Consider the following 18,932-nt stretch of genomic DNA (forward strand, 5'->3'; position numbering starts at 1 on the left):
AATTTGAAACATTCTAGCAACAAAGAAACGACAATAATCTTAATTGTTTAATTGCTTTCTAGTTGCAATACTTTTCAGAGTATTTATAGTAACATAAAAAAGTCAAATTCCCGAGACGACAGAATTACTCTGATGGATTAATCATGCATCAACGCGTACTGAGCGCCAAATAAAAGAAATACACGCGGCCCATTTTAGTGTACCATTACAATGTTGCAATTGTCTGACCATGAAATTATTGCTTGCCATTATTACCATAGGGATGAAGCAGGAGACTTGTATCGCTTTCGTGTGCATATAGCTTAATGTGTTTACAGTAAGTATAGTTAACTATTAGCACGGTCCCTCCTCCTAGTGGAGGGACTGTGCTAGTGTCATTACTAAGTATGGATAGCTGAAACATTTAAGACGACCCCCTTTATAGTTAAATAGGCACGTGAGAATACGTACACACAAATTCTATTAGGTACAATCTAGTTTTACATTATCCAATTTCTCTGAAGCAAATATTCTGGTGACACAGCATATATCAACTATATTACCTAGTTTATATTCAAAATTTTCATTCGTCTTGTAATCGATACTGCCTTCATTATGTCAGAATATCGCTAGAACAGTTCAATATTGAAGAGCATGTGAGTGACATTGAATGCAGTTGTGACTGACCTGCTTGAGTCCTAATTTAGTAGCGTGTAAATGCAAATGTGTTTAGGGGTGTGCAAAGTAGGTGCGCAATTTCGTAGAGTTACAGCAACAGGGAATATGACATCATAAAATGGTCCATTCATAATATTCATTCAAAGTAAAACATTGCCAGGTCCCCGGGACATTTATTGTGTGCAACATGAAGTTGTGCCAGGCGTCTGAAATGGAAAAGTTTACCCTGATTATATGCTACACCTGTCAGGATTGGTCAAAATCAAAATTGGTCAAAATCAAGTCGTTCACAGCCAAGGCCACCTGTCATATTATTAATTTTTATCTTTTCTCGTACAGCCCTTGTGATACCGCAAAGTAGAACCAAACAGGTAATGCTTGTTTGCTGCTCCTTCACTATTTATTCTTGAGATGAGACCAGTGTACAAACATCATCAATGAATAGTACTTTGAAGATAGTATGTATGTATGTATGTATGTATGTATGTATGTATGTATGTATTTATGTATGTATGTATGTATTTTTGTATGTATGTATGTATGTATGTATGTATGTATGTATGTATGTATGTATGTATGTATGTATGTATGTATGTATGTATGTATGTATGTATGTATGTACGTACGTACGTACGTACGTACGTGTATGTATGTATGTATGTATGTATGTATGTATGTATGTATGTATGTATGTATGTATGTATGTATGTACGTACGTACGTACGTACGTACGTGTATGTATGTATGTATGTATGTATGTATGTATGTATGTATGTATGTATGTAATAATAACTTTATTGACGTTATTCCCTCAAAGGTGAACATAGTCAAGAACTAATACTACAAAAATACGAAAAGTATACTTATTAAAAAATAATAAACAAATAAATAAATATATATATATATATATATATATATATATATATATATATATATATATATATATATATATATATAAGATATAAGTTTATGCAAAATGTGAAATGTGGGGTAATCTTAAAAAATATCTGTTTCTTGGATAAATGTTGTTAGGTATATCATGCTATCTGTATTGCTAATTATGTAGCAAAATTTGGCTTGCAAATCCCAGTTGTTGAAGTTTTCATTGTTGACTGCTATCGAGTCTAACAATTTTTGTCGTGATTGTGTATGACATGGACAACACATGATATAATGAAATTCGTCCCCAACTGAGTTGGTATCACACCTATTACAAATTCTGTCCTCAGCTTTTAGTTTTGTTCTCATGTGTCTACCTTTCTCAATCATCAGATTATGATCACTTATTCTCATCTTGGTAATGTATTTTCTGTCATTTTTGTCCTTGATACAGCTTAAATACTTTTCCATTTTAAAATCCGTTTTAAACTTTCTATAAATGCGTAATTTGTTATTCTCTCCTGATGATGTCTTTTCTGCATTAACTTCATTTTTCCATTTTAAAATGTAGTCATTACTTATTTTATCTGTTAAGATTTTCACAGTATGTTTATCATTTTGCCAAAAATTACCAACACTCTCCAATCCTGTAATTTCTTGCATTGCAGTTGCCAAGGCCATGTTATTGTTAGTACAAAATACCATCACCTCATGGATCAAAGTATTTTCTGTTTTAGTGTATGTTCTATACCAATATTTAACCATCATTTTCTTGATAAAAGTTAAAAGAGGATGCCTGCCCATCTCACCTCTCACTGCTAAATTTGTTGCTGACTGATTAACTTGGAGAAGTATTTTACACAACTTAAGATTCAATTTTTCAAAATTGGTGTCCTATCTGAATATTTGTCTGTTCCCCAAATTTCACATCCGTTAGTTAATATAGGCCTAATAATATGGTCAAAATATGAATCCATGCATGAATATTTATGTTAGCTGATGAACTGACAACTTTTCTAATATAAAAGAACGCTTTCAGAGCCTTCTTGTATAGAGTCTCCTTTGCAATGTCAAACTTCCCATTACATTTGAAGTCTATGCCTAAGTATTTGTAGCTTTGAACAATTTCTAATTTCATACTATTATAATAAAAGTTATATTTGTGACGAAGGACCCTAGCATTCTTGTTGAAAACAATGACTTTGGTTTTGTTAGTGTTGACTTCTAAATTCCAGTCATTACAATATGAATGAAGTTTATCAAAGCAACGTTGTAATCCAGCCTCTGATTCTGAAATTAATACAAGATCATCAGCATATAATAGGAAATTGATCAGGGACTGTCCTAAATTAAATGGTTCACACCTATCATCACAGTAACCTGATAAATCGTTAACAAACAGATTAAAAAGAATGGGACTAATATTGCAACCTTGCCTAACTCCTCGCATTAATTTGAACTGTCGTGTGATTCTACCATTAAGTTTTATGCTGTATTTGACTTCGTCATACATACTTTTAATTATTTGATTAATATTGCCATTAATATTGTGTGTTAGTAACTTATAATAGAGCCCTTGACGCCAAATACTATCAAATGCCTTTCTAAAATCAACTAATCCTACAAACAACCTATTTATATTTTTCCTATGATCCTTCGCATTTTCAATGTTTGATTTACTAATATAATTATCAATAACCGATTTTAAGATGAACATGTTGTCTGTTGTTCCAAATCCAGGCCTAAACCCAGCCTGATATTGACTTAGAATATCATGACTCTCAACATATTTATGTAATCTGTTATTCAAAACTGAAGTGAAAAGTTTTGAGAGACAACTTGATAGAGCTATCCCTCTGTAGTTATTTGGGTTATTTTTATCCCCTGATTTGAAGAGTGGTTTTTATAATGCTAGTGAGCCAAATGTCTGGAAACTTTTTTGAATTTAAAATACTATTAAAGAGTTTTGTGATCGGTTTCAGAAGGACAGACTGACAACTTATTAACATTTCATTGATTATTTTATCATCTGGCGACTTTTTCTTTTTTAACTGTTTAATTGCCTTCATGATTTCAGTGAAAGTAATATCCCCATTCAATTCTTCATTAATTTCCTTACTTTCTAGCTCCTTTTTGTCCAATTTTGAACTATGGATATATTTCTTATTTTGATTTGAGAAATGCTTGATCCATTCCTCAACACTTATACTATTACTGATATCATCATTTGTTGGTAAGGAATGGTTGGTTTTGAATTCTTTCAATGCACTCCAGAATTGATCTAAGTTACCACCATTCACTTCCGTGATATTATTTAAAAGATTCTCCTGGTACATTCTCTTTTTAGTTCTAATTAACTTTTTATACTCCTTCTTAAGTTGAAAATAGCGACCTCTCACATATGGGTCATTTGGATATTTCACAATCAGTTTACCCATTGCTTTAACTTCACGTTTTATTATAAAACATGATTTGTCATACCATCGACGACCTGTTTTCTTTTTCACATTGCCTTTCTTTATAACTTTATGAGTGCAGGTTTTGAGTGACATGTCTGCAGCCGTGTAAATTTATGTATGTAAATATGTATGCATGTATGTATGAAAGTAGTTAAGGGGACGGTATAGCACCGTTGGGTAAGTTAGGGGGTCTTTTTTGGGGGGAAAGATATAGAACACTTGGGTAACTTAGGGGGTCTTTTTTGGGGGGGGGAAGATATAGACCACTGTCATGACCGACTGGTACAAACGTACGTCTCCTTGGTGATGGAAAGATCCCCTAGCCTACTGAACATAGATATAAAAGATATAGACCCCTTTGGAAAGATATAGACCACTTTTTGCCTGGGCTTATAGATCACTTTTAAAAAGATATAGATCACTTTTAAAAAGATATAGACCACTTTTAAAAAGATATAGATCACTTTTTGTCTGGGCTTAAATATCACTTTTAAAAAGATATAGCTCACTTTTAAAAAAGATGTAGATTACTAACTGTCATGGCCGCCTGGTAGAAACGTACGTCTCCTAGGTGATGAAAAGACCCCTAGCCTAGTGAAAATAGATGGGCTCGGTCACTCTGTGCATGGAGCCTGCTGTATACGAGTGTTTTTTTCGCGGAGCAGCACAATTTCGAGCCGAACAAGAAATGTAGGAATGTGGCACATAGGTTATTTGCTTCAGAAGTTGAAAAACTTGGAAAAGTAGCGCACTACCTGGCCCTCATTTGATGAAGATAAATCCTATGGCTGCTTTTACAGCAGGGTAGTGATGTACACCATACGTACGGCTGTCACATTGGATACGAGCGAGTCTTCCCGACTTTGCTGCAAATAACAGGGAACAATTGACATTCTTTGCAGCCAGCATGGACGATAAGATGTCAAGGGATAATGTGGTAAGTTCATTTGCTATATATTTCATTACTTTTCATTTTCTTCGATCTAATACATGTATTTTTTGTTCTATGTTGATATGCAGTATCGAACTGACCTGGCGTCGTCTGTCAAACAAGTTGGGAGGGGTCGCCGGGGCATGTACATTTACCATTTCAACGGTTGTATTGATATATTATCATTCTGAAACATTCGATAAAAAAGTAGGTAGTATGAGAAATGTGAAATTTTGCCTTTAAAATGTAAACTAACGGAGCGATGCCGTACTGTACCGCACTGTCCAGTGTACGCGGCGGTAGCGCCATACCACGAGGCATGCAGTACAGTGCATGTTGTCCGTCAACACGTTACACTTAGCGACAAATACGAGTTTGAAGGAAGAGGTTGGAAAACAGTGTTTAATTTTTTAATAATGTTTATAATGTTTCAAGTTCATTGATCAAATCTATCAATTTTTAAAGAGAACTGACATATCCATTACGGTAGTCGATAGAATAACATGCAAGCGCTAGGAGAAACTCGAGTGATACCGTCCGTGTGTACTAATGACCCGCGAGATAATAATACTGTTTGCGGTCGATCGTCCGGTACTCGCGTAAATCATGGAGTGAAAAAATGTGATGATTTCATAAGTATGGTACTAATTTTTATCCTCTCCTTGCCTTCTCAAAAGAATAGCAGTGAATGCCTTTCATCGGCGATGATTTAGAGTGAGAATTGTTGTAAGGAAGAGTGTTTTAACCGCCGATTTTCATGGAAAGAAATTTGTGGAATTTGTCGATCTGCAGTGCATGCAATGCGGTCGACCGCCGCGCTGCCAAAATAATCCAGCATATAACAAAAGGTAACCTGTCAATCATCCAGGGGTCTCTGCGAAATTGTTACAATGTTTCAGTTGTTCCATTCGACATCACCCCAGCTGACATCGCGATCGTTCTGCAATGGGACTTATGCCGAGTTTGTTTACAACTAACTAGAAGGCCTCCATTGGGCATCTTTCCACTTCTGCAATTCTGTGTCCATAGAAATTGTATAACCATTTCAGTCGGATTGAAAGTTAGAAGTCACTCACAATTTGCAGTATGTTCAACCCGTGAAACAGTGATAGTTTGTATTCAACACCACACGCACTCCGTCTTGGTTACACGTACACCACGGTCCCGCTCTAGAGGGACCGATCGTGTGGTTACTTGTCCATCAATGCCTCTTAACTACCCTTAGGCTTATAAAACTGCTTCGACTATAATGACAGGAAAACAAAATTAATGAAATATCACAGAAGCAGCACTGGTGACGCTTAAAATGTTTATTTCGATGGTTAAACTGTTGGCGTATAAACCACTCCTGTGATGTGATTCTACAGGTCATGCCATGTACTACATAGTACATAGCACGCTGTGCCGATGGGGCTACGCTACGGGTCTGTTTTCTGTACCTTTGATGATGTATATATGAGAAAGTCTGACCTATTTTGAAAATTGGGTCCTGTCTCGATTCGTGATTTAAGTTATCGCAGCGATGTTGAAACTTTACAACAATTTCTTTTGATAAACATACAGCACGGTACCGCAGCGCGTAGCGAACGTATCTGCTGATCTTGGGCTAAAAGAAAGTGGGAAACCGCTTTAAACAAGCAAAAGAAAAAAATAAATCTGCCCTCTAATAATCCCACTGTTGAGTAGAGGACACGTCCAGCAATTTTCTAAACTGCTTTAAGAAAGAAACTGGAAGCTGTGCATGGGCTAGAACTGGAAGCACATACTTTGTAAACAGACGCAACGGGTCACCTACACGCGCGCGACTAGGTCAATGTCTAGCAAGGGAGAGAGAGTTTGTAACAAATTTTTGATCGACAGTCACTCAGTGTGCATGATACCGGAAACTATCTATGCACAAAGTCCGTGTTGTATGTTATACTAAGTCTATTGTTTATTATGGCGGTCGGCCGGGGCAATCGAAATTGGCCGCTGTTTTGATGTCATTTCAAACGTCTCCTATCTGATCTACCGTCTGGTTATAAATGTTCACAAAAAACTTCGTTTGTTTCTTAAAATTGAATATGTTATCCTGATAAAGTGGTAAACTGTACAATCACAATTTCTTTAACAAGTTACAATGTCAGACGTGATTTTTTTTTTCACGCAAAGTAGTAAGCATTAAGCAAACGCCTAGCTGCCCAATTTTTACTGTTGTTCTGCGTTTAGTTCAAAGTTCATTGACTTTAGCACCAAATGTAAGGTGACACTGAAACACAAAGGAAATTATGCCGTGCTTTGAATGAGAGCTTGCATAGTTAAAAGCAATTACTACTATATCACCTTCTTTATAATTGTTTTAAATTCTGTTTCAGACCTGTGTTCCTAAGGTAAAAAAAAATAAACCTGTGAAAATAAAGTGACTAATCAAACAAAAAAAAATCTAAGATTTGATAGTTTCACAATATTTCTTTCCTGTCAATGAACAAGAGCTTCAAACAAATCACACCCACTGATGTAAATTTTAAGCAAATTTATATAAAACACACACAGCCACATTATGTATACAATACTTTACTTTTATTTTGTGCTATTATTTGTATTCAGTATTATTTGCTTGCTTTCAGTGTTATAGATACCTTACTAAATTTGAAATAATTTTTGTTATGCAGTGCCATATTTTTATTTATAATGTCGATGGATTTTTAAAGAGAAAATCACCTCACTGTATTATTTTTTTTTAAAATTTTTTATCTATTACCTTCTCCACCATATTTATACAAAACTATGGGGAGGGGAGGGGGGTTAATCACATAATGTGGTGCAGATTGAGATTTATTTTCCATGCATTCAGCTGTTTAACTCTCCATGAATTTCATTACACTCTTCTGATAATTTATCTTCTTTTCAGGTGGCTGTTGATTCTAATCTGCTGATCGCCAAGAAATAAAGTGGATGACTAGGTTGTACACGTGAGACTTTCATCATTAGAAACTCATCCCTAGGTTGATGCCAGTGAAATAATCGTGTCTCAAGGAACGTACAGGTGACCATCTACTCCACCCCACCCCAATCCGTCCTCCTTCCAGACTACTGTATCTGTGAAACATTCAACATCAAAGTTTTTCTTCTCATTTCTGCAAAAATACTTGACTCATATTTGGACATATTTGAAGGACATTTCAAAGCTTGGGAGAATAACCGTTTTGTTCGTGAGAAGATACAATCAGTGACTGTGACACAACATTTCCTTGCTTCACAACTAAAATATGATACATCAGGAAAGTAATGTGGATCCATAGTAATATTTGTATGTTCCAACGCAGTCATCGAAGTATTCATCATGGAAATTTAGGTTAAATACCTGAAAGATACAGTAGTTAATTGTCACTGAGAAACAATGCTTGGGTCACAGAGTAGTAAAAGAGCATGGAATGTTATTTGAAGATCAGTTGAAAGCAGAACAATGATTCAATACTTAGAAGGTACCTTTCAGATTATGTTTTATTTCTGCCATCATGAAGAAATAAAGCCAGGTGTATGAAGAAATCATGTCAACTTGTGAAGTATGTGGTATCTCACCATGGACTTGGACAACCGTATTTCTATTACTATTTTTTTTTTTACATTGAAGCCCTCACCCCAACCCCACACAAGATCTTTTAAATATAGAAAAATAATTACACTGCTAATCCTAAGAAATTGTTTTACCCATAGCTTTCTTCTTTCATTGATATGATTTGGTTTGATGTCCATATGTTTAGAAAAGGTCTGCAGGTACAGCTTCTGCTACTCAGTAGCTTATCATGAAAAAAGAGCACAATATCATAATACAGGCTACACTAAGTGAAAAATAAGAGGACCAGACTATCACTTGTTCCGTTCCGTTCTCACTGAATAATACCTTCTCTTACTGAGAAGAAATTTGTGGTAATGTACAAACCTAGTACAATTCAAAGTTTCTATTCACTCTCTGGATTAAATTCAACGATATCCCCCCTACTTGAAGTATCCCCTTTTTCATCCTATACAAGGAGTCTTTCTCAGAATTCAAAACAAACCAATATAGAATTAATCCCTAAGAATTAAGAGCAGATGATTCTCCCTTCAGATTCATACCTTAAGGAGAATATATCACATTTTTGCATTCACACTATAGATTGAGTCCCCTCCCCTCCCTTAACCCAAAATTTATCCATAAGTTAAATGGATGAGTTGCAACACTTATAGATTATAGCACAGATACAACCATCATGAGGGTTTGTAGATTGCACTCGAAAGAATTATTGTAAATGTTATTTTATAGCCATGACATCTATGTAAAGTGCTATTCTTTCAAGTTATTCGAGGTTGATGTAATGAAGTGTAGTGAAAAGTTTTCACAATTTTCATGTATGTTCAAGCAATTCACTGTATAATGTTTTAAAAGAATTCTTTTTCAAAACATCAAATTCAGCAGATTTAAAATTGATCTTGCTTATAGGTAGTTTGACAATTTGAAAAAAAAATCTCCTGATCAATATTTGTGCAAATGTATTCTAATCATTCTGTTTGTAAGACTTGTAGTTGCATATTTCAGACACTTTCTATAGTCTTTAAATGTATGTGATTCATATTTGCAAATGAAAACAAAGAAAGATGAGGCTACATCCCCCCCCTTTAAACTTCAAATATTGAATTTGAAATTGAACATGACAGATCAACAGTTTGTTTTGTTTTTAAATTGCACCTTTCATGTCTTTTTACATGGTAACGCAGCTGGTTTATCTTTTGAAATGCAATAAACCAAAGTCACTTTAGTTCATTTGAACTGATTCAGTGGTTGGTTTGAATTTATTTGTTGATGTTTGTGTGTAAACATTTGTTGAATGAGTAAGAATGTAGGTTTGTTTGTTTGCTTGTGTGTGTGTGTGTGTGCATGTGTGTCCTCTTGTCCCGAAGGCCAAAAAGTGGGCCCTGCTGCCCCGAGGGCCATGTAGGAAGATTGGTCTTTGTCGATGAATGAGAGCACACATTCCCTGTTTATGGATTCCCTCCACCCGTCTTTACCCTTTGAAGGCCCCTCAGCCCCTAGGGCCTTATTTTGCCCTCCCTCTGTCTGGAAATGAGAACATCCTTGGTTTTTTTTGGGTATTGTTGTTGTATGCCTCCCTGACATTCCAAATAGTGAAACAGCAATGAATCGTTTTAGACTTCCTCTGTTAACGTGGGTGCAAAGACATGCTCTGCAAGACAAATATATCTATTTATTAGAAAACTGAATCAAAAGTGTCAAAACATGAACAATAGTTTTTGCAGGTTTTTCTTCCTCTTTTAACTTGATCGGTTAATGTATCACCGTTCATCTTTTTCTCCGTAGCAGTTGCTTCGATTAATTGAAAAAAAAACACTCCCCAAATCTTGGACCATTTCAGGTAAAATCTATAATTATCAGGAGCGTAAAAAGGATTAACTTTTTTCTTTACTTGTGTTGGTAGAATGGGACCCATTCCATCATTTAAATAAGTGTCTGTTTGAAACATTTTCAAAATTTATAATAGAGGCAAATGATTCATTCAAATGAACCTATAATATCTTGGCTGAGGGGGGAACATCAAAGAAAAAAGGCCCCCGGGGCAACGGGGCCTTAATAAAGTCCCGCAGATTCTACAGTTGTAGTTTCAGTATGCTCTTGCAAAGTAGAACAAAGTAGAACTTGCAACTGACATACAAATCAATCATTTCACGGGAAAATAATTAAGAACATATGTGCTACCTGCCCTTTTACCCAAATTATAATTATTCGTGCTAAAAAGTATTTGGCACACTTTACACAGTGCCTTCAAAAAATTAATCCATATATTGACTTCACAATACTTTAATCTTAGACATATTTGTCTTGCAGAGCATGTCTTTGCACCCACGTTAACAGAGGAAGTCTAAAACGATTCATTAATTGCTGTTTCACTATTTGGAATGTCAGGGAGGCATACAACAACAATACCCAAAAAAAAACCAAGGATGTTCTCATTTCCAGACAGAGGGAGGGCAAAATAAGGCCCTAGGGGCTGAGGGGCCTTCAAAGGGTAAAGACGGGTGGAGGGAATCCATAAACAGGGAATGTGTGCTCTCATTCATCGACAAAGACCAATCTTCCTACATGGCCCTCGGGGCAGTAGGGCCCACTTTTTGGCCTTCGGGACAAGAGGACACACATGCACACACACACACACAAGCAAACAAACAAACTTACATTCTTACTCATTCAACAAATGTTTACACACAAACATCAACAAATAAATTCAAACCAACCACTGAATCAGTTCAAATGAACTAAAGTGACTTTGGTTTATTGCATTTCAAAAGATAAACCAGCTGCGTTACCATGTAAAAAGACATGAAAGGTGCAATTTAAAAACAAAACAAACTGTTGATCTGTCATGTTCAATTTCAAATTCAATATTTGAAGTTTGAAAGGGGGGGGGATGTAGCCTCATCTTTCTTTGTTTTCATTTGCAAATATGAATCACATACATTTAAAGACTATAGAAAGTGTCTGAAATATACAACTACAAGTCTTACAAACAGAATGATTAGAATACATTTGCAAAGATAGTGATCAGGAGATTTTTTTTTCAAATTGTCAAACTACCTATAAGCAAGATCAATTTTAAATCTGCTGAATTTGATGTTTTGAAAAAGAATTCTTTTAAAACATTATACAGTGAATTGCTTGAACATACATGAAAATTGTGAAAACTTTTCACTACACTTCATTACATCAACCTCGAATAACTTGAAAGAATAGCACTTTACATAGATGTCATGGCTATAAAATAACATTTACAATAATTCTTTCGAGTGCAATTTACAAACCCTCATGATGGTTGTATCTGTGCTATAATCTATAAGTGTTGCAACTCATCCATTTAACTTACGGATAAATTTTGGGTTAAGGGAGGGGAGGGGACTCAATCTATAGTGTGAATGCAAAAATGTGATATATTCTCCTTAAGGTATGAATCTGAAGGGAGAATCATCTGCTCTTAATTCTTAGGGATTAATTCTATATTGGTTTGTTTTGAATTCTGAGAAAGACTCCTTGTATAGGATGAAAAAGGGGATACTTCAAGTAGGGGGATATCGTTGAATTTAATCCAGAGAGTGAATAGAAACTTTGAATTGTACTAGGTTTGTACATCACCACAAATTTCTTCTCAGTAAGAGAAGGTATTATTCAGTGAGAACGGAACGGAACAAGTGATAGTCTGGTCCTCTTATTTTTTCACTTAGTGTAGCCTGTATTATGATATTGTGCTCTTTTTTCATGATAAGCTACTGAGTAGCAGAAGCTGTACCTGCAGACCTTTTCTAAACATATGGACATCAAACCAAATCATATCAATGAAAGAAGAAAGCTATGGGTAAAACAATTTCTTAGGATTAGCAGTGTAATTATTTTTCTATATTTAAAAGATCTTGTGTGGGGTTGGGGTGAGGGCTTCAATGTAAAAAAAAAAATAGTAATAGAAATACGGTTGTCCAAGTCCATGGTGAGATACCACATACTTCACAAGTTGACATGATTTCTTCATACACCTGGCTTTATTTCTTCATGATGGCAGAAATAAAACATAATCTGAAAGGTACCTTCTAAGTATTGAATCATTGTTCTGCTTTCAACTGATCTTCAAATAACATTCCATGCTCTTTTACTACTCTGTGACCCAAGCATTGTTTCTCAGTGACAATTAACTACTGTATCTTTCAGGTATTTAAGCTAAATTTCCATGATGAATACTTCGATGACTGCGTTGGAACATACAAATATTACTATGGATCCACATTACTTTCCTGATGTATCATATTTTAGTTGTGAAGCAAGGAAATGTTGTGTCACAGTCACTGATTGTATCTTCTCACGAACAAAACGGTTATTCTCCAAAGCTTTGAAAATGTCCTTCAAATATGTCCAAATATGAGTCAAGTATTTTTGCAGACATGATAGTCCATGAAAACCTTTGATGTTGAATGTTTCACAGATACATTATTCTGGAAGGAGGACGGGTTGGAGTGGGGTGGAGTAGATGGTCACCTGTACGTTCCTTGAGACACGATTATTTCACTGGCATCAACCTAGGGATGAGTTTCTAATGATGAAAGTCTCACGTGTACAACCTAGTCAAGCACTTTATTTCTTGGCGATCAGCAGATTAGAATCAACAGCCACCTGAAAAGAAGATAAATTATCAGAAGAGTGTAATGAAATTCATGGAGAGTTAAACAGCTGAATGCATGGAAAATAAATCTCAATCTGCACCACATTATGTGATTAACCCCCCTCCCCTCCCCATAGTTTTGTATAAATATGGTGGAGAAGGTAATAGATAAAAAATTTTAAAAAAAACATAATACAGTGAGGTGATTTTCTCTTTAAAAATCCATCGACATTATAAATAAAAATATGGCACTGCATAATAAAAATTATTTCAAATTTAGTAAGGTATCTATAACACTGAAAGCAAGCAAATAATACTGAATAGAAATACTAGCACAAAATAAATGTAAAGTATTGTATATATAATGTTGTTGTGTGTGTGTGTTTTATATAAATTTGCTTAAAATTTACATCAAAGGGTGTGATTTGTTTGAAGCTCTTGTTCATTGACAGGAAAGAAATATTGTGATCAAATCTAAGATTTTTTTTTTGTTTGATTAGTCACTTTATTTTCACAGGTTTATTTTTTTTTACCTTAGGAACACAGGTCTGAAACAGAATTTAAAACAATTATAAAGAAGGTGATATAGTAGTATAGTAGTAATTGCTTTTAACTATGCAAGCTCTCATTCAAAGCACGGCATAATTTCCTTTGTGTTTCAGTGTCACCTTACATTTGGTGCTAAAGTCAATGAACTTTGAACTAAACGCAGAACAACAGTAAAAATTGGGCAGCTAGGCGTTTGCTTAATGCTTACTACTTTGCGTGAAAAAAAAAATCACGTCTGACATTGTAACTTGTTAAAGAAATTGTGATTGTACAGTTTACCACTTTATCAGGATAACATATTCAATTTTAAGAAACAAACGAAGTTTTTTGTGAACATTTATAACCAGACGGTAGATCAGATAGGAGACGTTTGAAATGACATCAAAACAGCGGCCAATTTCGATTGCCCCGGCCGACCGCCATAATAACAATAGACTTAGTATAACATACAACACGGACTTTGTGCATAGATAGTTTCCGGTATCATGCACACTGAGTGACTGTCGATCAAAAATTTGTTACAAACTCTCTCCCTTGCTAGACATTGACCTAGTCGCGCGCGTGTAGGTGACCCGTTGCGTCTGTTTACAAAGTATGTGCTTCCAGTTCTAGCCCATGCACAGCTTCCAGTTTCTTTCTTAAAGCAGTTTAGAAAATTGCTGGACGTGTCCTCTACTCAACAGTGGGATTATTAGAGGGCAGATTTATTTTTTTCTTTGCTTGTTTAAAGCGGTTTCCCACTTTCTTTTAGCCCAAGATCAGCAGATACGTTCGCTACGCGCTGCGGTACCGTGCTGTATGTTTATCAAAAGAAATTGTTGTAAAGTTTCAACATCGCTGCGATAACTTAAATCACGAATCGAGACAGGACCCAATTTTCAAAATAGGTCAGACTTTCTCATATATACATCATCAAAGGTACAGAAAACAGACCCGTAGCGTAGCCCCATCGGCACAGCGTGCTATGTACTATGTAGTACATGGCATGACCTGTAGAATCACATCACAGGAGTGGTTTATACGCCAACAGTTTAACCATCGAAATAAACATTTTAAGCGTCACCAGTGCTGCTTCTGTGATATTTCATTAATTTGTTTTCCTGTCATTATAGTCGAGCAGTTTTATAAGCCTAAGGGTAGTTAAGAGGCATTGATGGACAAGTAACCACACGATCGGTCCCTCTAGAGCGGGACCGTGGTGTACGTGTAACCAAGACGGTGTGCGTGTGGTGTTGAATACAAACTATCACTGTTTCACGGGTTGAACATACCGCAGATTGTGGAGTGATTCTAAACTTTCTGATTTTTTTTTGTATGTTTTGGGTTCGAATCGATTGAAACTATTCCGTATTTTCTACTTGTTTTATACAATTTCTATGGACACAGAATTGCAGAAGTGGAAAGATGCCCAATGGAGGCCTTCTAGTTAGTTGTAAACAAACTCGGCATAAGTCCCATTGCAGAACGATCGCGATGTCAGCTGGGGTGATGTCGAATGGAACAACTGAAACATTGTAACAATTTCACAGAGACCCCTGGATGATTGACAGGTTACCTTTTGTTCTATGCTGGATTATTTTGGCAGCGCGGCGGTCGACCGCATTGCATGCACTGCAGATCGACAAATTCCACAAATTTCTTTCCATGAAAATCGGCGGTTAAAACACTCTTCCTTACAACAATTCTCACTCTAAATCATCGCCGATGAAAGGCATTCACTGCTATTCTTTTGAGAAGGCAAGGAGAGGATAAAAATTAGTACCATACTTATGAAATCATCACATTTTTCACTCCATGATTTACGTGAGTACCGGACGATCGACCGCAAACAGTATTATTATCTCGCGGGTCATTAGTACACACGGACGGTATCACTCGAGTTTCTCCTAGCGCTTGCATGTTATTCTATCAACTACCGTAATGGATATGTCAGTTCTCTTTAAAAATTGATAGATTTGATCAATGAACTTGAAACATTATAAACATTATTAAAAAATTAAACACTGTTTTCCAACCTCTTCCTTCAAACTCGTATTTGTCGCTAAGTGTAACGTGTTGACGGACAACATGCACTGTACTGCATGCCTCGTGGTATGGCGCTACCGCCGCGTACACTGGACAGTGCGGTACAGTACGGCATCGCTCCGTTAGTTTACATTTTAAAGGCAAAATTTCACATTTCTCATACTACCTACTTTTTTTATCGAATGTTTCAGAATGATAATATATCAATACAACCGTTGAAATGGTAAATGTACATGCCCCGGCGACCCCTCCCAACTTGTTTGACAGACGACGCCAGGTCAGTTCGATACTGCATATCAACATAGAACAAAAAATACATGTATTAGATCGAAGAAAATGAAAAGTAATGAAATATATAGCAAATGAACTTACCACATTATCCCTTGACATCTTATCGTCCATGCTGGCTGCAAAGAATGTCAATTGTTCCCTGTTATTTGCAGCAAAGTCGGGAAGACTCGCTCGTATCCAATGTGACAGCCGTACGTATGGTGTACATCACTACCCTGCTGTAAAAGCAGCCATAGGATTTATCTTCATCAAATGAGGGCCAGGTAGTGCGCTACTTTTCCAAGTTTTTCAACTTCTGAAGCAAATAACCTATGTGCCACATTCCTACATTTCTTGTTCGGCTCGAAGTTGTGCTGCTCCGCGAAAAAAAACACTCGTATACAGCAGGCTCCATGCACAGAGTGACCGAGCCCATCTATTTTCACTAGGCTAGGGGTCTTTTCATCACCTACACACGCGATTGTGCACCACCTTTGTTGAAGGTCGATTCCCTCCAAGGTTGTGCTGGCGTTCATGCTGAAGCTTAGACAAAGCTTTGATTCAAAAAAATCCAAGTCAAAGGTTGTATTGCAATCTTGTACAAAGGTTAATGCCCAAAGTTCGAATGAGCTTATTTTCGAAGGTTAAATACAACTTCAGCCTTAGAACCTTCGTCAAATGTTCACAATGAACCTTTCGACAACCTTAGTTTTCCGAAAGGTTAGACGAAGGTTACTTTCACAAGGTTAAATAGAGCTTCAGCCTTAGAACCTTAGTCAAATGTTTACACTGAACCTTTCGACAACCATAGTTTTCTGAAAGGTTGGACAAAGGTTACCTTCAGAAGGTTAAATAAAGCTTCGCACCGGGAACATTTGTTGAAGATTTGATTTGAACCTTCAGATAGTTGTTTCTAATAGGTATGTCGCGTGAAGGTGTGTGTGTCGTCAGAGCTGGTCATATACCATGTAAAAAGAGGGGTGTCCGTATTACACCTTGAGGGATAAGCAAAAAAGAAGCGACCGAGAAATGCGGAAACTACACTGAAAAGCGTGTTTTACAGGCGATTTCGCTTTTTGAGTGGAAAAATTGCTTCATCATAAAGTTCAATATCATATCAAACATTATAATTCTAACGTATTTCCACTTGCACTTGACCGCGAATCTTTCTCAAAAGTGGTTTCGGCAACATAACATCGTCCATCTTGAAATGAAAACGAGGTTATATACAAGAATTTGAATGTTGTTTTTCGTGCTCGTCCTGGTAATCTGGCTTTGACAAACGATCTGGCAAACATAGTGGACTTCACTATAAGCATGTAGGTAGGAAGAGACGGAGATCTGACTGCTGAACATTTTGCGAGGGCTCCGAAGAGGATTTATCAAAAGACCAGAATGTTTTCCCGGATCTTACACGATCTTCAAGTTCAAGGTAAGTTGCCACGCGCCGCGTAACGTATGCAGACGACAAAATGTTTCAAAATTACCTTCTGTGAATACTTTACATCGAAAAAATGAAAATGAACGTTGTACCTGGGTAATCTTTAAACAAATGGAGTAATTTCGTGAAAAATATATGGAAAATATCATGACCAACAAAACTAAAGTATCAGCAGTGGGCTTATCGATGATTGTTTGACAAAATCGCACCACGACGCGATGTATGGTAACCAGATCTGCAGAAGGACGCCTTTATCAATTCAAAGTGGTTTTGTCTCCCTGAATGTTCTGACACGATCGGTATACAGTCCCAGATTGTTCACGGTCACTCCTGACCGCTGACTTAGCTGCAGTATAGTAGTGGCTCGAGGTTTGTAGCTTGGATCGGATGGCAAAATTTGGTTTTACCGTCCGGCCCAAATACCCAGGCAAAACCAGCAGCTGCTCCTGACCGTGATTTTGTGTAATACGTGTTGTCTTCATCAGGTTGTAGCATCTCAATCTGACAGATGTTCCTATTTGCCAACATTGCATTTGAAGTGTCCCTAAGTGCTAATGTCTCAGTTTAAGTTTGCAACCCATGGGTGCGAAAGAGTAATTGACAGATTTTCTTTTTTTTAATTTTTTCAGTGAAAGTTCTTGAGGGAGGCTGTTATGCCAAATGTTTCGTTATTGGTCAATGGAAAAGAATGACTCTCCTAATAAACTGTCTGTTAGTATTGAATCCTCTCAGTATCTTATTGTATTCACAGTAATATTTTTTGTATTTAATACACTTTATTAGGTTTTCTCAAAAGTGTACAAGGTAATAGTAATATACCAAGGTGTACTTATAAATATGTTTTTTTATCAAATTCTCAACTTGATCAAAGTATGCATTGATTTTCCACTTATGACCAGTGATCTAGTAAATATATAAATTTCCACTCATGAATCAGAAAGGTCTGCCTTCCAGAAACATTAAAAGAAAATAAATAGAATACAAGAACCAGTCAATTTATCTTGAACAAATCTTGAGAAATGTATGGCTAGAGGGTGAAGTTAACATTTTGAAAAGTTTTTGTTATTTTTTTTGCTCTCCTCATCAATGCAGTCAATATGTCAGGATTCAAAATCACGTTGTTCACATAGTGTGTGGCATGTCAGTAAATGAATTCATGTTCAGGTGTAAATTCAATTGTCAAACAATAACAATCACTGAAACACAAACTCCAAAATCTGTATTGACAAAGTGCAGACAGAATTTTAAATTTGGTTTTCCATGACAATGTATGTGATGCAATGTAAAAATACTGGCAAATTGTCATCAATAGAATTACTTTGCTTGTCTTTTGTAGATCACTTATCTGAATAACAAGCCAGTGAAGGAAAATCACTGCCATGTACAGCCTGGAAAGGGTTTTGCAACCACATGTCTGCCATGCTGTATCAAATTACACACTACAAAACCATTGGGATCAGAACTGTTCCAGAGATTTAGAGCAACACATCTGTACCACAGTGATGGCATATACCACCCCGGATCCACAGCTTTAAAGCCTGAGA

The 18,932-nt window shown here is 36.3% G+C and overlaps 2 long non-coding RNA genes across 2 annotated transcripts; one reads left to right on the forward strand and one right to left on the reverse strand.

The window, feature by feature from the left end:
* Window positions 1-11,203: 11,203 nt before the first annotated feature.
* On the reverse strand, window positions 11,204-16,850 carry LOC139123062 (uncharacterized). Its single transcript, XR_011549573.1, has 2 exons — window positions 16,050-16,850; window positions 11,204-13,114 (listed from the first exon to the last, which is right to left on the reverse strand). It is a non-coding gene; the product is annotated as an uncharacterized lncRNA (long non-coding RNA).
* Window positions 16,851-17,117: 267 nt separating this feature from the next.
* LOC139123049 (uncharacterized) lies at window positions 17,118-18,932 on the forward strand. The gene is made up of 3 exons (XR_011549571.1): window positions 17,118-17,379; window positions 18,018-18,099; window positions 18,725-18,932. It is a non-coding gene; the product is annotated as an uncharacterized lncRNA (long non-coding RNA).

Source organism: Ptychodera flava, chromosome 2, assembly GCF_041260155.1.
Source record: "Ptychodera flava strain L36383 chromosome 2, AS_Pfla_20210202, whole genome shotgun sequence".
In the NCBI taxonomy this organism is placed as follows: Eukaryota; Metazoa; Hemichordata; class Enteropneusta; family Ptychoderidae; genus Ptychodera; species Ptychodera flava.